This window comes from Mauremys mutica, unplaced genomic scaffold, assembly GCF_020497125.1.
Source record: "Mauremys mutica isolate MM-2020 ecotype Southern unplaced genomic scaffold, ASM2049712v1 Super-Scaffold_100101, whole genome shotgun sequence".
NCBI classification, from domain to species: domain Eukaryota; kingdom Metazoa; phylum Chordata; order Testudines; family Geoemydidae; genus Mauremys; species Mauremys mutica.
The window spans coordinates 441,849-459,028 of record NW_025423268.1 but is presented as its reverse complement, the minus strand read 5'-3'; the positions used below and the strand labels follow the sequence as shown (position 1 = coordinate 459,028).

Genomic DNA, 17,180 nt, shown 5'->3' with positions numbered 1-17,180 from the left:
ACCCCAGTGGGTATCAAGTCCATTGCCTTAACCAGGGATAGTTGATTATTTTATCAAGATCTAAATTTCTTGGTCAAGATATAGTCAATGTCTAGACTCCAGAGAAAATAATACACTGATGATAATAAGAAGAATTTAGAAATAATTTGCAGTCACTATGGGCATAACTATGATGATTGTCTCGTGTTTCACTCTTTATATCTGGCACCACTGCCTTGCCCTTTAGTCTTGTAGTTTACCAAGGGTAAAACTAAACATCTCTTCAGATACGAGGGAGTGTTTGCGTTCATTCCTGTGAGCTACACAGGGGCTTGATGTAGCTGCTTTCAATCCTCTGGCTCTGCCCTGATAAGTAACATTTCAGGGTGTCACTGAACTGAAGGAGGGAGATCATTTTTTGACAGATTACGCTGCCTCTTAAAGGTGTTTGTCTGGCTGGCAGCCCTGGTTCCCAGGACCCTCCTGAGGGAAGAAAGTTTCTGTGCAAAATACTAAAACTTTTAACAGAGAAGAGGGAAAGGCGATGGCCACATGATGGGGCCAGTATGTACGACAACATGGTTCTTTTATATGGGATGACTCTGAACACTGACTGATCTCCACTCCCTTGTGTTTGAAGAGATGTTTAGTTGTACACTTAGGAACCTATAAGGCTGAAGCAATGTTATGGATGGTCACACTACGATTGAAGGGTTATTTAATGTTGTAGAAATTGTTAAAAACACTTAGCTTAAACTGGAACTGCCTGTTGTTAAAGGCTGGTTTCCCCACGTCAGTTCCATAAGCTCTGCTAGAAACACCCTGGGTTCTCTCCTGCCTCGGTGGGAACTGGAGGGAATCGTCCCCTGCTGCCCTTGGCTCCAGGCTGGTTTTTCTGGGGAGGGGGCATGGAATTGATTTGTTCGCAGTTGAGAAGGGAGCCGGGCCAGTTCTCAGGGAACGAGAACTCCCAGCATCTTCCCAGCCCAGCCCAGGCTGCTGCCCTGTCCCAGCCTCTGTTCCTCTGGGAGTCCTGTGTGTTTGACTCTAGAGGAGGCCGGGAGCAGCAGCTGAGGCAGAGGACAGCCTGGGCCGGGCAGATAAGTAGGAGTTTAGCCAGCAAACAAGGTAAAATGGCAGTGGAGTATTACCCTGGACTCAATGGCATTTCTCCATTGGTCTGTCTGCTTTGGGGCAGGGACAATAACACGTCCTGCTGCTTTCGTTATTTCAAAGGGCAGTTTAGGATTTTCATTCTCACACTCGCTGCACAAAGCAGGACTCAACCTTTGGCGTAAACTAAACAAGCTACTCACAGATTCTGGCAGCCACAATGAGCATTTGGGTGAGAGCTCAGACCTGCCCCTGTCCCAGAGGGAGACAGGGGTCATCTGTGTGGGGACTGGACCACTGACCTACCCGCTCCTAACTCCCAAACATTCAGTAACTCTATTATCAGTGCCAGTGAGTGTTATTTAAAACATAAGAAAAACCACACTGGGCCAGACCAAAGGCCCATCTACCTCTGAAACTTGTCTTCTGACAGTAGACAATAACCGGTGCCCCAACAGCCAGTCAACAAGGCACCACTAGGAGTTGAACCTAGGCTCTTCTTTTTATGAAACAGAAGCTTTAGCCAACTAAGCCATGGTGCCTGGGGGTAACTATAACAGACTGTCTGCCCACACCTGACTCCTTGCCATCGCCACCAGGGCCTGACAAGCTTTGCTTGTGTTTGGATTCTGCAAAGCAGAGGAGCAGGTGAGGTTTTCCTAGCAAGCTGTGTGTGAGTGAATCTTTGGCCAGGTCTGCACTACAAAGTTGTTTCAGCAGAATTATATTGCTCAGGTGTGTGAAAAACACACAACGCTCTCTCGGTCGGTAGCTTGTGGCTGGTGTACACACTGCAATGCTATGTCTGGTGACAAAAGTGCCCTGTTTTGCTGACAAAATAAAATGACTTCGATGAGAGGTCTAGAGCTTTTTGCAGCAAACTTAAAGTAACAGAGTAAACGCTGCTGTTCATTATATCACCATAACTGGCCTTCCCCAGTATCCCACAATGCCCGCTATGAACTCATCTGCCCTGCATTCCTCCTACAGAGCCATGGGCCCCTCCCCTTTCATCACTCTGGGAAGTTCTGACAGCTGAGCCTGCTGCTCTGCTCCGGCAGCCAGGAGCAAATCACTGCCGTGGATGCTGCTCTCTCCCGCCCTGCGAACACAGAGCAGGGTGGGGGGAACTTCCTTACATTGTGGGGGGGGCACCGGCATCCGAACTGTGACACCCCCAGGACACCCCTTCCATCAAGGAGGCTCTTACCTTCTAAACAGGGACGGCTGTTTTCTAGTAAAATCAGGAAAAGGGAAGGAGAAAACTCGAAAGAGGTTCCTCCTAGCACTCACGTGCCTGAACCCGAATACTCTCTCAGTCCTCAAAGAGAGACCTGGAGAAGGAGACTTGCTGAAGCAAAGCCACAGGGGTCTCTGAGGTTTCCCTGGCCCCTCACCCCTGTCCTGCCTGCCTGATGTCAGCATCTCTCTGTGAGGTCACCACCTCCCCACCACCTTGGACCAATAGTCTGAGGTCCTGCAAAAGGCCTTTGTGATGTCACTGCCACACCCCTCCCTTGCTGTGCTAATGTCCTGCCCCTGCCCAGGCACTTTGGAGGTTTGAGCTACTCCCTGTGGATCACCCCACTCAAGGAGCGTTCGTTCTAGGCAGCAAGCCAGCTAGACAGGGAAACATCAGACGCTGCTCCCAATGCTACACTCAGTTTTTCAGAAATTAGTCGACTTTATGGCCAGAAGAGACCATTAGAGCATCTAATCTGACCCCCTGCATATCACAGGCCTCCTGTATGACACAATAGCTACTTTTGGGCAAACACATTCCAGAAAGGCCTCTAGTCTCCATTAAATGATATCAAGAGATGGAGAATCCACCACTTTCCCTAGAAGACATTTTTCTCCAGCCCTCAGAACATTTGGTAGCTCTTTGCTATTGAACGAACTCAACCTGTTTAGCTTATCAAAAGAAGATTGAAAGGTGATTTCACTGAAGTGTTGAAGGGCCTTAATGGAGAGAAAAGATTGGGTATGAAAGGGCTCTTTAATCGAGCAGAGAAAGGCATAACAATACCCAATGGCTGGAAGGTGAAAAGAGACAAATTCATATTACAACTAAGGCACAAATATTCAACAGCGAGGATGATTCACGACAGGAACAAGCTCCCAAGGAAAGTGGTGGATTCTAATTCTAATTCCTTATGAATATTCTGTGTGTTTGTGTGTGCAGGGGAGGAACATGCTCTATGCCCAGAGGACTTTATTCCTCCAACCTGCAAGGACAGAGGGGATGTCAAGGAGTTGCTCCTTCAATCCCCCCCACAGAAAGGCCCTTCTTAGGAAAGGCAAAATCCTGGAGAGAAAGAGTAACACTGAACAAGACTCCAGAAAGACAGTTTTTTATAATCACAGTGAAGAGTTTTTACCTGACCAGGGACTTGAACCCTGGACCCTCAGATTAAAAGTCTGATGCTTTGCCAACTGAGCTAACCAGGCTCACATGTGGAAAGTACAAGTTGGTGCAGAGGTGAAGCTAGTCAAGAAAAAGCGAGATGGCCACAATAGGGGAAACCTGCTGCTCTCTCTCTCTTCCCAGCCCTGGCCTGGCTGGGTATTAGTGCTGGTTAAAAAGACGGGAAAATATCGGCATCTACCAGCCTTTCATAGCTGTACAAGACTCAGGCCTTGTCTACACTACAAGACTATTTCGAATCAACTTAGTTCGAATTTGTGGATTCGACCTTATGAAGTCGAATTTGTGTATCCATACTAAATACACTAATTCGAATTTCTGAGTCCACATTCACGGGGCCAGCGTCGACTTTGGAAGCGGTGCACTGTGGGAAGCTATCCCACAGTTCCCGCAGTCCCCGCTGCCCATTGGAATGCTGGGTAGAGCTCGCAATGCCTGCTGGGGGAAAAATGTGTCGAGGGTGGTTTTGGGTAACTGTCATCATTCAACCGTCACTCACAAACGCCCTCCCTCCCTGAAAGCGCCGGCGGGAAATCTGTTCGCGCACTTTTCTGGTCAGTGACAGCGCGGACGCCACAGCACTGCAAGCATGGAGCCCGCTGCGATCATCGCTGCACTTATGGCCATTGTCAACTCCTCGCACCTTATCGTCCACCTCTGCAACAGTCAGCTGCTGAGAAATCGGGCGAGGAGGCTCCGGCAGCGCGGTGAGGAGAGTGGCGCAGACCTCTCAGAAAGCAGGGTACGCCGGGCAGTGGAGATCATGGTGGCAATGGGTCAAGTTCATGCTGTGGAACGGAGATTCTGGGCCCGGGAAACAAGCACGGACTGGTGGGACCGCATAGTGCTGCAGGTCTGGGATGACACAGAGTGGCTGTGAAACTTCAGGATGCGTAAGGGCACTTTCCTTGAACTGTGTGACTTGCTGTCCCCTGCCCTGAAGCGCCAGGACACCCGGATGCGAGCAGCCCTGAGTGTGCAGAAGCGAGTGGCCATAGCCCTCTGGAAACTTGCCACGCCAGACAGCTACCGGTCAGTAGCGAACCACTTTGGTGTGGGCAAATCTACCGTGGGGGTTGCTGTGATGCAAGTAGCCCACGCAATCGTTGAGCAACTGCTCTCAAAGGTGGTGACCCTGGGAAACGTCCAGGTTGTCATAGACGGCTTCGCCACGATGGGATTCCCAAACTGCGGTGGGGCTATAGATGGGACTCACATCCCTATCCTGGCACCGGCCCACCAGGCCAGCGATTACATTAACCGAAAGGGCTACTTTTCCATGGTGCTGCAAGGACTGGTGGACCATAGGGGACGTTTTACCAACATCAACGTCAGGTGGGCGGGCAAGGTTCATGACGCGCGTGTGTTCAGGAGCTCTGGTCTCTTTAGACTCCTCCAGGCAGGTACTTTCTTCCCGGACCACAAAATAACGGTTGGGGATGTGCAGATGCCTACAGTGATCCTCGGGGACCCAGCCTACCCGCTAATGCCCTGGCTCATGAAGCCCTATACAGGCGCCCTGGACAGAGAGAAGGAACTCTTCAACTACCGGCTGAGCAAGTGCAGAATGGTGGTGGAGTGTGCTTTCGGACGTCTCAAGGGGAGATGGCGGAGCTTACTCACTCGCTCGGACATCAGCGAAAAGAATATCCCCGTAGTTATTGCTGCATGCTGTGTGCTGCACAATCTGTGTGAGAGCAAGGGCGAGGCCTTTTTGTCCGGATGGGAGGTTGAGGCAAATCGCCTGGCTGCAGTTTACGCTCAGTCAGACACCCGTGCCGAGAGAATATCCCAGCGGGAAGCGCTCTGTATCCGGGAGGCTTTGAAAGCAAGTTTCCTCGGAGAGCAGGGTAACCTATGACTCTCCACTTGCTTTCAAGAGAAACTGACCCTGGGCCTGTGTCAGTTTGTGTCGATTTGGATCTGCGGCTACATGCCGCGTTCTCCAAGTTTCCCCCACTTCCAAAGCACGTTTTTAAGCAAATTAATTGTTACACTCATTATTAATAAATCTTTCTTTTACTTTGCATTTCTGTTCTGGTGTTGAGACATGGACGCATACTGTGCTGGGCACGGTGTGCACTGACGTACAGACCGCTTCCTCCATAGAGGACTGACATCCTCCTGCTCCTACATAGGTCTCTGGGGTGGGGGACGGATGACAGTGGTTCTGCATGAAGGGGAGGGTTTGCAGGAAGGGGCGAGTGGTGCCTTCTTTGCATAGGGGTTTGGATGACGGCAGTGGGCTGCGGGTTTCTGCGTGGGAAGGGGTGATGGGTGTGGGAGAAGGGTGACTATCTGTCCGTGGATGAGGGCTCTTGTTGGGGCTCAGGGCAGCGGATAGGCTCGTGGATCCGTTGCAAGTGCATCGTAAGGGCAGCCTGCCTTCACAGTAATGGCGTGGCAGGCGCTAGGACCCTGGACAAGCATACACATTACGAAATGATCAGGGGCAGCATACACAACACAGAATGACCCTGGTGCCTACTGACTGCAGTGTGTGTGTGCCCCGCAGTTGATCCTTTCCCCAAGTCTGTACCCTGGTACTGTAGGCTATACCGTGCAAGTATGAAACCCCTGTCCACCCCATACACCGAAAAATCCTCTGACAGGAAAGACATGACGGAAACAGTGATTAACAGCAAACATCTTTTATTAATCTAATAAACAGTGGGGGGATGAACCTTGGATTTGGGACTGGCTGAGCCTATAAGGGAAGCACTTCTACAAATTTCTAACGTGAGAAGTGCGGGGTACACGGCCGCTCTGCTCTGGTTCAGTGACAGTTCTCACGGCCTCTACCACCCCTCCGTCTTGTACTTTTGGGTGAGGAGGGGCCAGGACTTCTTGGCTGGGGAGGGCGATTGCAGAGACACTGCAGGGGGGCCCTGTCCTCCAGCCTGCGGTCCTGCAGGACATCAACAAGGCGACGAAGCGTGTCCGTTTGTTCCTTCATGAGACCAAGCAGCGTTTGGGTGGTCTGCTGGTCTTCCTGCCGCCACCTATCCTCACGTTCCATGAGTGTGCGATGCTGCTCACATAGGGTCTCCCTCCAGTGTTTCTGCTCTGCAGCCTCTGCTTGGGAGCAGGCCATCAGTTCAGCGAACATGTCGTCCCTAGTCTTCTTCTTTCGCCGTCTAATCATTGCCAGTCTCTGCGAGGGGGATGCCGGGGCAGTCCGGGAAGGAGCCGAAGCTGTGTGATGGGAAAGTTAGTGATTTCCTTGTACAGATACATTTTGGCGAACAGTGAACACCGTCTAGTCAATTTCTATGAAGAAGACCGTACCGGACAACAAGTGTCACGTGGTCTCCAGAGAAGCACAACATTTTGGCCTACGCTCTGATTGGCTGCGCCATTGCACAGGAGAGCGGAGAAGTCGGGAGAGATAGCAGAATCCCTCTAGCAGAGAGTCCTGGTAAGCCTTACAGTACATTATGCTTATCAGTTAACGGATAGCTGTGCCGTCGTGCTAAAGGCAATCTGGAAATCAGATACTATGACCCTTTTGCAGCCACTCCCGACACTGCAGGGGAAAGATCAATGTATGCTTTTCCTGTGTGGCCTACAGCACGTGGCTGCTAAGCACGGGGCTTTGTTATGCAAAGTATAAGTAAACCATTAAGAACAGTAACTATTCGCTAATTGCCCTAATTAGATGCAGCACTTCAGTAACGAGATTACCCTGAGGCGTGTCTCTCGAGTGCAGAAAGAAAGGATGTTAAGGGAAGCACTTCACCGACCGGGACCCTACGCGGCCATGCTGGTAGAGGCGATGGTTCCCCTGTATCTGAGGATGTCGTGGCGTGGAAGAGTGAGCTTCACCGGAGGACCAAATAAGGCACCTCTTCCTCGAAACCTCCTGCGGAGGGTATTTGAGGAACTGTTTGAAGCATTTGTGGAATTGTCCATGGAGGACTATTGTTCCATCCCAATCTGTGTAGACCTACTGTTCGTTTAGTTTCCCTTTAAAAACTTTTAGATATAGTATTTATAGATAGAATTTATATTTTTGGTATACATGTTTTCGAGCAAATAAATATTTTCTTGTTTATACGACTTACCGCCTGATCCTTCCCCTGACTCTGAGTCCGGGTTCACGGCCGGTGAGGGTTAGTAGGGGATCTCTGTGAGGGTGAGGAACAGATCCTGGCTGTCAGGGAAAGCGGCATTGTGTTCGCTGTCGCCTGCGCCTTCCTCCACAGACCCTTCGTCGTCTTGCCCATCGGCGAACATCGAGTAGGAACTGTCCTGGCTCACTATGCCATCCACTGAGTCCACGGTCACTGGTGGGACAGTGGTGGCAGACCCACCGAGAATGGCATGCAGTGCCTCGTAGAAGCGGCATGTCTGGGGCTGTGCTCCGGAGCGTCCGTTTGCCGCTCTGACTTTTTGATAGCCTTGCCTCAGGTCCTTGACTTTCACGCGGCACTGCATCGCATCCCGGCTGTATCCTTTCTGTGTCATGGCTTGGGAGACCTTCTCGAAGGTCTTTGCATTACGCTTGTTGGAGCGCAGCTCCGACAGCACAGACTCCTCGCCCCACACTGCGATCAGATCCTGGACTTCCCGGTCTGTCCATGCTGGGGATCTCTTTCTATTCTTGCATTGGGCTGACTCCTCTGCTGGAGAGCTCTGCATCGTTGCAGGTGCCGCGGAGCTTGCCCCGATGTCAAAGCAAGAAATGAGAGTCTAACTGTCCAGACAGGAAAAGGATTTCAAATTTTCCCGGGTCATTTCCTGTGTGGCTGCTCAGAACATCCAAGCTCGGACTGCTGTCCAGAGCGTCAACAGAGTGGTGCACTGTGGGATAGCTCCCGGAGCTACTAAGTTCGATTTGCATCCACACCTAGCCTAATTCGAGCTAGCAAGTGCGAATTTAGCGTTACTCCACCTGTCGGGGTGGAGTACCAAATTCGAACTAAGGAGCCCCCTAGTTCGAATTAAATGGCTTCCTGGTGTGGACGGTTGAGCGATTAGTTCGAATTAACGCTGCTAAATTCGATTTAAGATCCTAGTGTAGACCAGGCCTCAGGCACAATACAGAGGTGCCCATCTGTAAGTGCCAAATGCTTGGATTGGCTAATGCAGCCTGTAGACATCCAGGGCACTCTGGGATATACAGCCAAGTGTCCATCACCATCATTCTTTCAAAGGGATAATGATAATGGTAGCAAGGTTCACAACTGACTCAGCAGTTGCATACAAAGGTGCACGTTTGGCAGTTACATTGGCTCAGGTTGGCCACCCCGGTCTAGATGTAGAAGTTACAACATTTAAACTTGAAAGAGGGGCCAATTTCCCCATCATTTCCCACCTTTACATCCAAACACGATGAAGGTAGCAGATAGAGCCAGAGCAGGTTGTCTATGGGACCAAGTATATGCAGAGTATCCTCGACAGAGGTTTGTTCAACTTGTTCTTAAAAACCTCTGAGGACAGAGACACCACAGATGCCTTTGGGAGCCTATTCCAGAGCTTAACTGCACTCAGAGTCTGACATTGGTGAAGTAGGAGGCTGAGAAAAACAACACTAGCTGGGAGAAAAAACAGCTCTCCCTGGGTGCTTTAAGCAGTGTGTTCTGGTGTTTTAACCACCATGGCCTGGGTTCAATTCCCCCTAAAAACCAGAAGTTTTTCAATGAAAATCTCCATTCATTTTGCATGTGAAATGGAAAGGAAAAGAGGGCTTCTTGTCCTTATCAACAAGGCAAAGAATGGCTTTTTGCTCACAAAATATTTTTAAAAGGCGCTGACTCGACCTGAAGATCTCATTGCATTTGTATTTACAATGGAATGATTCTCTCTAGGATAGACAGAAATTCTTCAGCTAGACTCAGATTCCACGGGAATACGAGAAGCGATTGTGTCTAACACCTGCCTTTTTTCGGACAACAGTGATGTCCAAGTTTTCCATGGACATTTTCCTTCCAGCACCTCAGGCCCCAGCCAGCAATACAAGAAACTGAAATGCACAGAAAGTTTCTCACCATAGGATTCACTGACCAGGCCGGGGGAAAAGTTTTGCCAGAACACTTGGTTATAATATCCCTCCCTGACCTTAAATGGAAAGCAAGGGGATAACTCTCAGAGCACATAACCACAGCTTATGAGCCTCACATTCTACACTGTCAATGTACCCTTCTCCCTCCCCCTCTATATTGACCAGCCAAGCCTGCCCCCCTCAAGCCAGGCCAAGACTCTTCTGGGTAAGGAGCTTGGAATTTACCCAGCTAGGGGCTCTAGATGCACCACTTTTGAAGATGTTTGAATTCCCTCCAACTTCTCTCATACAAATGCTAAATAGTTGGTGGTGTAATGTTACAGGAGAGGTTGAAATTAGGCTATTTCGTCAGATAGAAAACAGTGATTGTGTCAGGAGTGGGATGTGAATGTGCACGTACATATGGAGCCTAGAGCAACAAATGACAGTGTTAGAGGGCTTATTCCTTCACCCTCTCACTTCCCTGGTCCTTCTCGCATGAACAGAGAGCAACAGTACCAGAAGTCCAAAGGCGCAAACAATTCGATGTTTATTGGGGTGAACGTCCAGCAAGCATGATTCCAGTTTCCTTCCTTAGTGTCCCCCTTCCCAGCTCTGATACCACAGAGCCTTGCCTGTGTCCCTGTTTCTGTTCCCATCCCCTGTTCCCATTTCCCCCTGTAGCAAAACATGATCCCAATTCCCCCATCCCCAGTCCCTGGTCCCATTTCCCCCCTCCCCCCACCTTCCTGATTGACTGCAGACTATATAGTAAAACCTGAGTTCTGCTTAGCTATTCCTTAACCAATCATTTTACTGAAATGTAACTAACCAATCCTAACATACTGTAAAATGATTATTTAACCAATTATATTCCACCATGCAAATAAACATACAAAACAATACAGAAGGGAGGATTTCACAACTACTAAGTGATAAAAATACACCTAAATTCTTAAAGTACAGGGCTTTGCAGACAGGCCTGAACATCTGTATCCTAACAGTCCTCGAGGTCAGGCAGCCTCTGGGTAAGGGAGTGGGGACTTAGATTCTTCCACTGGCCAATTCCACCAGGGTCATGTATAAACCAGGCAAGTTCCCCACAATAGCCAGACCAGATGCCCCCTTTACACTTGTGCTCTGTCCTCATTGCTTCTCTGTCTCTCTTCCCCTGATCTCTGCTGCTCCCCCTCTGGGCTTTCTCAGCACCTGGCCCCACAGCACTTCCTGGCAGCCAGAGACTGCGTGTTCTAGGCCTCATCCTGTGGATGTGGCCTCTCTCCTGATTGCTAAGGAAAGGAACCTTTCCAGGAAATGGCCACAGCTTCTGGGAATCCCTGTGTGGCTCTGAACAGAGTTTGGCTCCTGGCACACAAGGCAATTTGAAAGCTGAGCACCCAGACAGGGGCTTGAACCCTGGACCCTCAGATTAAGAGCCTGATGCTCTACCAACTGAGCTACCTGGGCTTGTTGAGAAACATCTTCACCGTTCACCACAAGAGTGAGCAGGCAGGCAAAAGAGGCAAAAAAAGTCCAAGGAACCCCTCCTCTTTTTCTGCACTGCCACTGCCTGTCAGCAGGATCCCTCCTCCTCCTCCTCCTCCCTCCTGTGCCTCAGTGCGACTGAATCTCCGCAACTAGACAGCCGGTCCATCCGCTGCACCCCAATCCCCCATCCCTGAGCCTCTCTGCCAAAGCCCTGCACCTGGCTCAAGAGAATTAAGTCTCACGTGTCACTGGGAACTCAACTTCTTGTGCCCAGAGAGTCTCAGCCCCGCTCAGTAGATGATCCGAGAAACACAGTGTCCGGCTTTTCCAAAGAAGAGCTTAGCCCCCTCATCATGTGGCCTAAAGGATAAGGCATCTCCCTGTGGATCGGATGATTCAGGATTTGAGTCCCCTCATGGTTGTGCTCAATTTGTGCTGCAAGTCCTGCTTTCTTCACAGCTGGAACCTCTTCTTGGCCGCTCAGGCCAATGCTCTGGCTTCAGCTAGAGCCCTGGGAAGGAGTGGGGGGTGGGTGTCACAAAGGCTGGGGCATGAGCCCCAGGTGCTTCCAGTCTCGCCTTTGCCCTTCCTGACTTGCCAAAGAAAATGGGCGGCTGCCCGGGCTAGCGTGTGGAGCAGTTTCCCTCTTCCAAGTGTGCCCCTGTCCCTGTTCTAAGGGCTTGGCAACACTTGCAAGTTTGAGCGCATTAAAGCAGCCTTAACTCCTGAGGTGTCCACACTGGCAAGGCACATGGAGCGCCTGGGCTCTGCCGCTGGAGCTCTCCTGGTAATCCACCTCCATGAGAAGCATAAAGCTCACTGCGCCTCAGCTGAAACGCCTGGGCATCACTGCACTGTGATTGGCCTCAGGAAATGTCCCATAATCCCCTGAAGTCAAGTGCCCACTCTGGTCACTGTTTTGAAATCGGCTGCAGGCATGCGGATATCCCCTTTCAAAGCTCTGTTTCTGACAGCCGGCTGCTTATCTGCTCTAGGACAAAGCAACCATTAGTGTGGAATGCTGCTGTTGTGAGTGTGTATGGGGGGGGTCTGCTGCTCTCCGAACACACAAGACAGCATGCTGACACACTCTCAACTCCCCCAAACACACTGTCTCCCCCCCCCCACGTACACACAACACACTCCCTGTCACACTCCACCCCCGTCCCCCATTTGAAAAGCACGTTGCAGCTACTTGCACACTGGGATAGCTACCACAGTGCACTGCTCTCTGTGGCATTGCCAGAGCTGCTAATGTGGCCACTCCAGTGCGCTTGCAGCGGTCAGTGTGAACACACGGCAGCGGTTTCCCTGCTGTGGTTTCATTCCCAGTGCTCTACCTCTGCAAGTGTAGCCAAGCCCTAAATTTGCCAGACCAACCGAACTCAGTAACTGCCCTCCACCACCACATGCAGGGAGTAGGGGCACCGTGGAGCACACGCCGCACTTACTGGCTCAGCCTTGTGCATGGTGGGGTGGCCACCTCCCCATTGATGAGACCTGGTCCCACCATCTCCGTGCAGCTCCAGTCTGCCCTGCTGCCATCCCTGTCTGTGTTGTCTTCTCTAGCAGTTGACTGGAAGGTGCACGTGTAGCGGTGTTGTCTCGAAGGGCGAAAGCAGGAGGAATGGTGCCTTCACAGCCCACCCAATATTCCATAACATAGTTAAGGAAAATATTTCTCAATGAACTGTCAGTAAAAGATCAGAAACAGCCAGTGTCTGCATCAGTCTACGAGCATTGGTATTTTCTTGAAATTTGTCAGACCAACCTAACACCTAACACACATTTGAAGTTCTTCTTTTCACACTGTTGCTCATTTTCAGGTTCTGCTTTGCCTCCAGACAGATCCATTCTCTTTCAGAATGGCCTTGCTCTTTCACTGAGGTGTCGGAGTAAACACTTCCCTTCACTCTATTCTCAGACAAACACTAGTATTAAGTGTTTGCTACTGATGGGTCTAGAAAGCATTTGTCAAATGGAAGATGTCATTTCTGGGGGATTGCTCCCAAGATGCAGTACTTTGTGTTCCAACATCTCCCAACTTCCTTGGTGAAAATAAGACCAAGGTTTCTTTGCAATATACAAGAAGAAAGGAGTTTTTCACCCCACATGGGACTTGACCCCACAATCCCTGTCTTAAGAAGCCAATGCCTTATCCATTAGGCCACTGGGGCTCTTAATAGTGCATAAAGGAAGGATGGAAATTCCCTCTCATAATTGCACATTCCTCACATTCACTCAGAAGCCAAATACCCATTTGATGGCCTTACAGACATGACCAACCTAACAGAAGCCCCACTTCACTCCCGAAATGACACCCAGTGGGGGAAGCCAGGACAACAGGGTGGGGCGGCAGGCGGTGGCCAGACTCTCACCGCCAGAGTCTAGTCTAGCTTAGGGTCCAGCTCAACTTCCTCCCTGCACCACTGGCCCCTAGTTCCCTTCTACCACCAGGTCAACCTAGGCACTAGGGCAGGAACAGGGTGAGGCAGCAAGTCAAGCTCAGCAAGGCAGGGAAAAGCAAGTCTTGTCTTCATGGGCTGCTCACAATGATGTCTCTTTTGTGTTCCACGGCTGCAAAACCATCCCGGGCAGAGAAGCAACAGGCCAAAATACTCCCAAACAGTTGCCAAAGTAGCTCAGTTGGGAGAGCGTTAGACTAAAGATCTAACGGTCCCTGGTTCAAACACAGGCTTCGGCAGGTTTTTTCATCTTCTTTGTGCAGGGGTGGCTTGCTCCCAGGGACAGCAGCAGCACCTTGACCTGAGGCAAATACCTGATATTGAGCTCCTGAGCATGGGTTTCTTCCTCTATAAGGATGGTGGGAGCTGTCTTTCCCACATGACTTCTTTGTCAACCCAAAATGGCAAGAACAGGATGGGGCAGGGACTTAGAAGGAAAGTTCCTCTGCAAAGCTGAGTGACGACAGTATTGGGGAAGGGGCATCTGGCACGTGGAATGTGGCAGGGATTCAGAGGCCCAAGAGGAGGCACTTGATGTTAAGGTGTGAAAGGAAAGATCTATGGTAGGAACTGGCTCCCTTCCTCTTGACTGTTGAGGTGAATTTTAATTGTGTCAGCCGGCCTGAGAACCACTGGTCCTGTTTTCTTGACCGTGAGAGGAAATGTTTTTACAATGAGTGCTACCTGGCGCAGGTCTGTAGTGAGGTTGGCTTAGAGAACGTGTTTCTCTGTAATGGAACCAGTGGAGGGCGGGCGGTAGCCTCCTATTCCTCTGACCCGAGCTCACACCAGCCGCAGAGGGGATACACCTTTCTGCGGGGACAGGCCAGGAGTCGCACTGACCGGATTTCCATGAAGGAGAGCACGTCGACAGCCCAGTGCAGGGTGGTGCCAATGGACTGTTCGGATCACACAGTTCTCACCGTGTGCTCAATGTGGGCAATTCTCTGACCCAGGGCAGAGGATATTGGAAGCTGAACATCCAGAGCTTGCAAGATAAAGGAGCAGAGGGGGAGGCCTGGAGGTGTTGGCAGAACGGGAAAGCATCAGAGGGTCCTATGGTAACTAGGGGGATTGGTGGGAGTCGGTGAGGGAGGAGTTGGCGGCTTTGTTCCAGTGGTCAGGCAAACACCGCAACATTAAAGAAACCAACAGTGCCAAGTCCTGCAGCGTCGCCTGTGGGATTTCCACAAGAGCATCCAGGCAGGGAAGCCAGTCAGCCTGTGACTGTACGACCGGACCAAGCAACAGCTGGCCGAGTTCCAGGAGATGAGGCTGCAGCTGGCCGATTTGAGCGGGAGCATCGAGTGAAGGGAGGGGGTGGCCTCCCCTGACATTTTTGCAGCCTGCAGGGAAAAAGACAAAGTAGGGGGATGCGGGGACTCAGGGCAGGCCCCACGGACGTGGTAGATCAGGATTATAGTTGATGGAGGAGGAGAGAAAGTCCTGCGAGAGGAAGCCGCTGGTGGGAAGAACATGAGGCTTTTAACTGGGGGGTCCAGTGTTTGAGCCCTAGTTTTAGCAGCTGGCTTTTAAGCTGCTGTGCAGGCCAGGTCAGCTGTCAGAACACTGACTAGTGCCAGCTGGGCTCAGATCTCAGTGGGAATTTGGGACCTGTTGCTTCAGACCTAAGCATAGGTGGAGTTTCAAGGCTTTGTCTTGCTCTTTCAAATGATGCGGGAGCCGGTGTTTTGCCTGCTGGCTGTTGTGACTTGCGCACCAGAGGGGACGCCGGATCCAGCAGGCTGGCCTTGCCTGGAGCCCTATAGGGAAGGATGGGAGCTGGCTTTACTCTGAGTCCTGCAGCCAGGCACAGGAGGCCGCCCTATTGGTTGACTTACTGGCCCAAAGTCACTTTGGCGGTGTTGGTCTTTCCCCAGGGATGCTGAAGCACAGGCCTGAGGGAGGGAGACTCAATCCCCCTCCCTATTGGTCAGGGCGGAAGAGGCGGCTGTAAGAGCGGCCAGGTTCCTGAGCTGGGCCTGCCAGTGTTTGGGGAGGGTGGAGCTGACTGGGGCATGTTGCTGGCAAAATGCCTCAGGGCGCTGGCGGGAGGAGCAGGCCAGGGCTAGGGCTGGGGAGAGAGAGAGAGAGACCAGCAGGTTTCCGCTATTGTTTCCTGCTCTCTTTTTCTTCCATAGTTTCTCCCCTGCATGAACTTGCTCACTCTCTCTGTGAGCCTGGCTAGCTCAGTTGGCCAAACATCAGACTTTTAATCTGAGGATCCAGGGTTCAAGTCCCTGGTCAGACACTCAACTATTCCCCAAGGTCTTAAAAAGCTCTGTCTCAGGAGTCCTCCTTGATGTTACTTTTTCTCTTCAGGATTTTCCCTTTCCTAAGAAGGGGTTTTGTGTGTCGGATTGAAAGGGCAACTTCCTGACACCCCCTCTGTCCTCGCAGGCTGGAGGAATAAAGGCCTCTGGGCAGGGGCAGCCCTAGACTAGCCGCCAGCACCTGGCGCCCCAGGCAAACCCTGCAATTGTCACCCCCCACCCCCAAACCCCAAGGGCAGAGCTAGGCTGAGGTATTTTGGTAAACGGGGAAACATTTTGTCCCTTTTTTCCATTTAATGTTTTTAAGCTTTTTTGTGGGTTTTTTTTAAACAGAGGCTTAATTATCCGGTTTGTCCATCCGTCCGTCTGGCCAACCAATGTTTCTTTCTCCATCCTTCTGGTTCTGGCTGCCCCTTACTACAGCCATAACTCCGGTCTTGAACTTTATAGAGTAGTGAGGTCCCTTAAGGGTTAAATGCTAAATCCCAAACCCAAACAACACTAGTTACCTGTGCCTGGCAAAAGGTGTCTGGCAGTTTTGTCACTTTGAATGATTCAAATGGATTTTCAGTGGCATTATAAAAAAACCCCAACAAACCAGAACCAAACCAATTCATCTTAAACCTACAAAACAAGAGTTTTACAAACCATGAGTGTCAGTTTCGGTCCTTAAAACCTTACATCATCACACACAAAGTTCTCCTTTGCCTAACATCCCTTGCACTGCGATTACTCTTTTTTACACAACTGACCCCCGATTACACGTCCATCTTGTACAACCAGAGACAGCCAGGGGCAGGCAAGTTAAGTGCCAATAGAAACCCCGGACATTCCTTTAGTGATTTTGATTACATTACCCAGGAGTCAAATCATTTTGATGAGATTATCTCTCCGCCTGCTGCCTGCAGCCGTCCATTATAGACCATTTCTGTGGGCAAAGGACTCATTTCCCCTCAGAATGGCTGTAAAGGCTTCTCGGGACAAAACATAGTGGTGGTAGTAGCCACTTTATCTGACTCTCTTGTATAATTTAATTACCAAACTTCTATCAAATGTGACTGCACAGAGCTGCACATACAGTTACATTCACTGAAAGTGAGCAACTGTCCCCAGAACTCACTGCCGGGAACCTTAAAGTATCTGCCAGTGGCACAGGTACTTTTTAAGTACCGAGACATGCAGTGGCACATCTTTCATGAGAACTGGCCGGCGTGTGCAGAGCAATGGTTGCCCACGAGCGCTGTGTCAGGCTCTGGCACCGCGTGAGAAAATGGACCACTTTCTGGTGGCTGGTTTGTTTCCCCGGCAGGTGTGGGGACTTCTGGCTACATGATGGCGGCTGCCAGACTCGGTTGGACAGGATTCTTTTCAGCTCACCTGAGGCTTGTTCCTGGACGAACGAGGGCACCCACAGGGCACCAGCAGAACCAGCTGCAGCTGCAGCAAGGGTG

The 17,180-nt window shown here is 50.8% G+C and overlaps 3 non-coding genes across 3 annotated transcripts; 1 reads left to right on the top strand and 2 right to left on the bottom strand.

The window, feature by feature from the left end:
• Nucleotides 1-1,560: 1,560 nt before the first annotated feature.
• Nucleotides 1,561-1,634, bottom strand: TRNAM-CAU. The gene has a single exon. It is a non-coding gene; the product is annotated as a tRNA-Met (tRNA).
• Nucleotides 1,635-10,897: 9,263 nt separating this feature from the next.
• On the bottom strand, nt 10,898-10,970 carry TRNAK-CUU. The gene has a single exon. It is a non-coding gene; the product is annotated as a tRNA-Lys (tRNA).
• Nucleotides 10,971-13,622: 2,652 nt separating this feature from the next.
• Nucleotides 13,623-13,695, top strand: TRNAF-AAA. The gene has a single exon. It is a non-coding gene; the product is annotated as a tRNA-Phe (tRNA).
• Nucleotides 13,696-17,180: the final 3,485 nt, after the last annotated feature.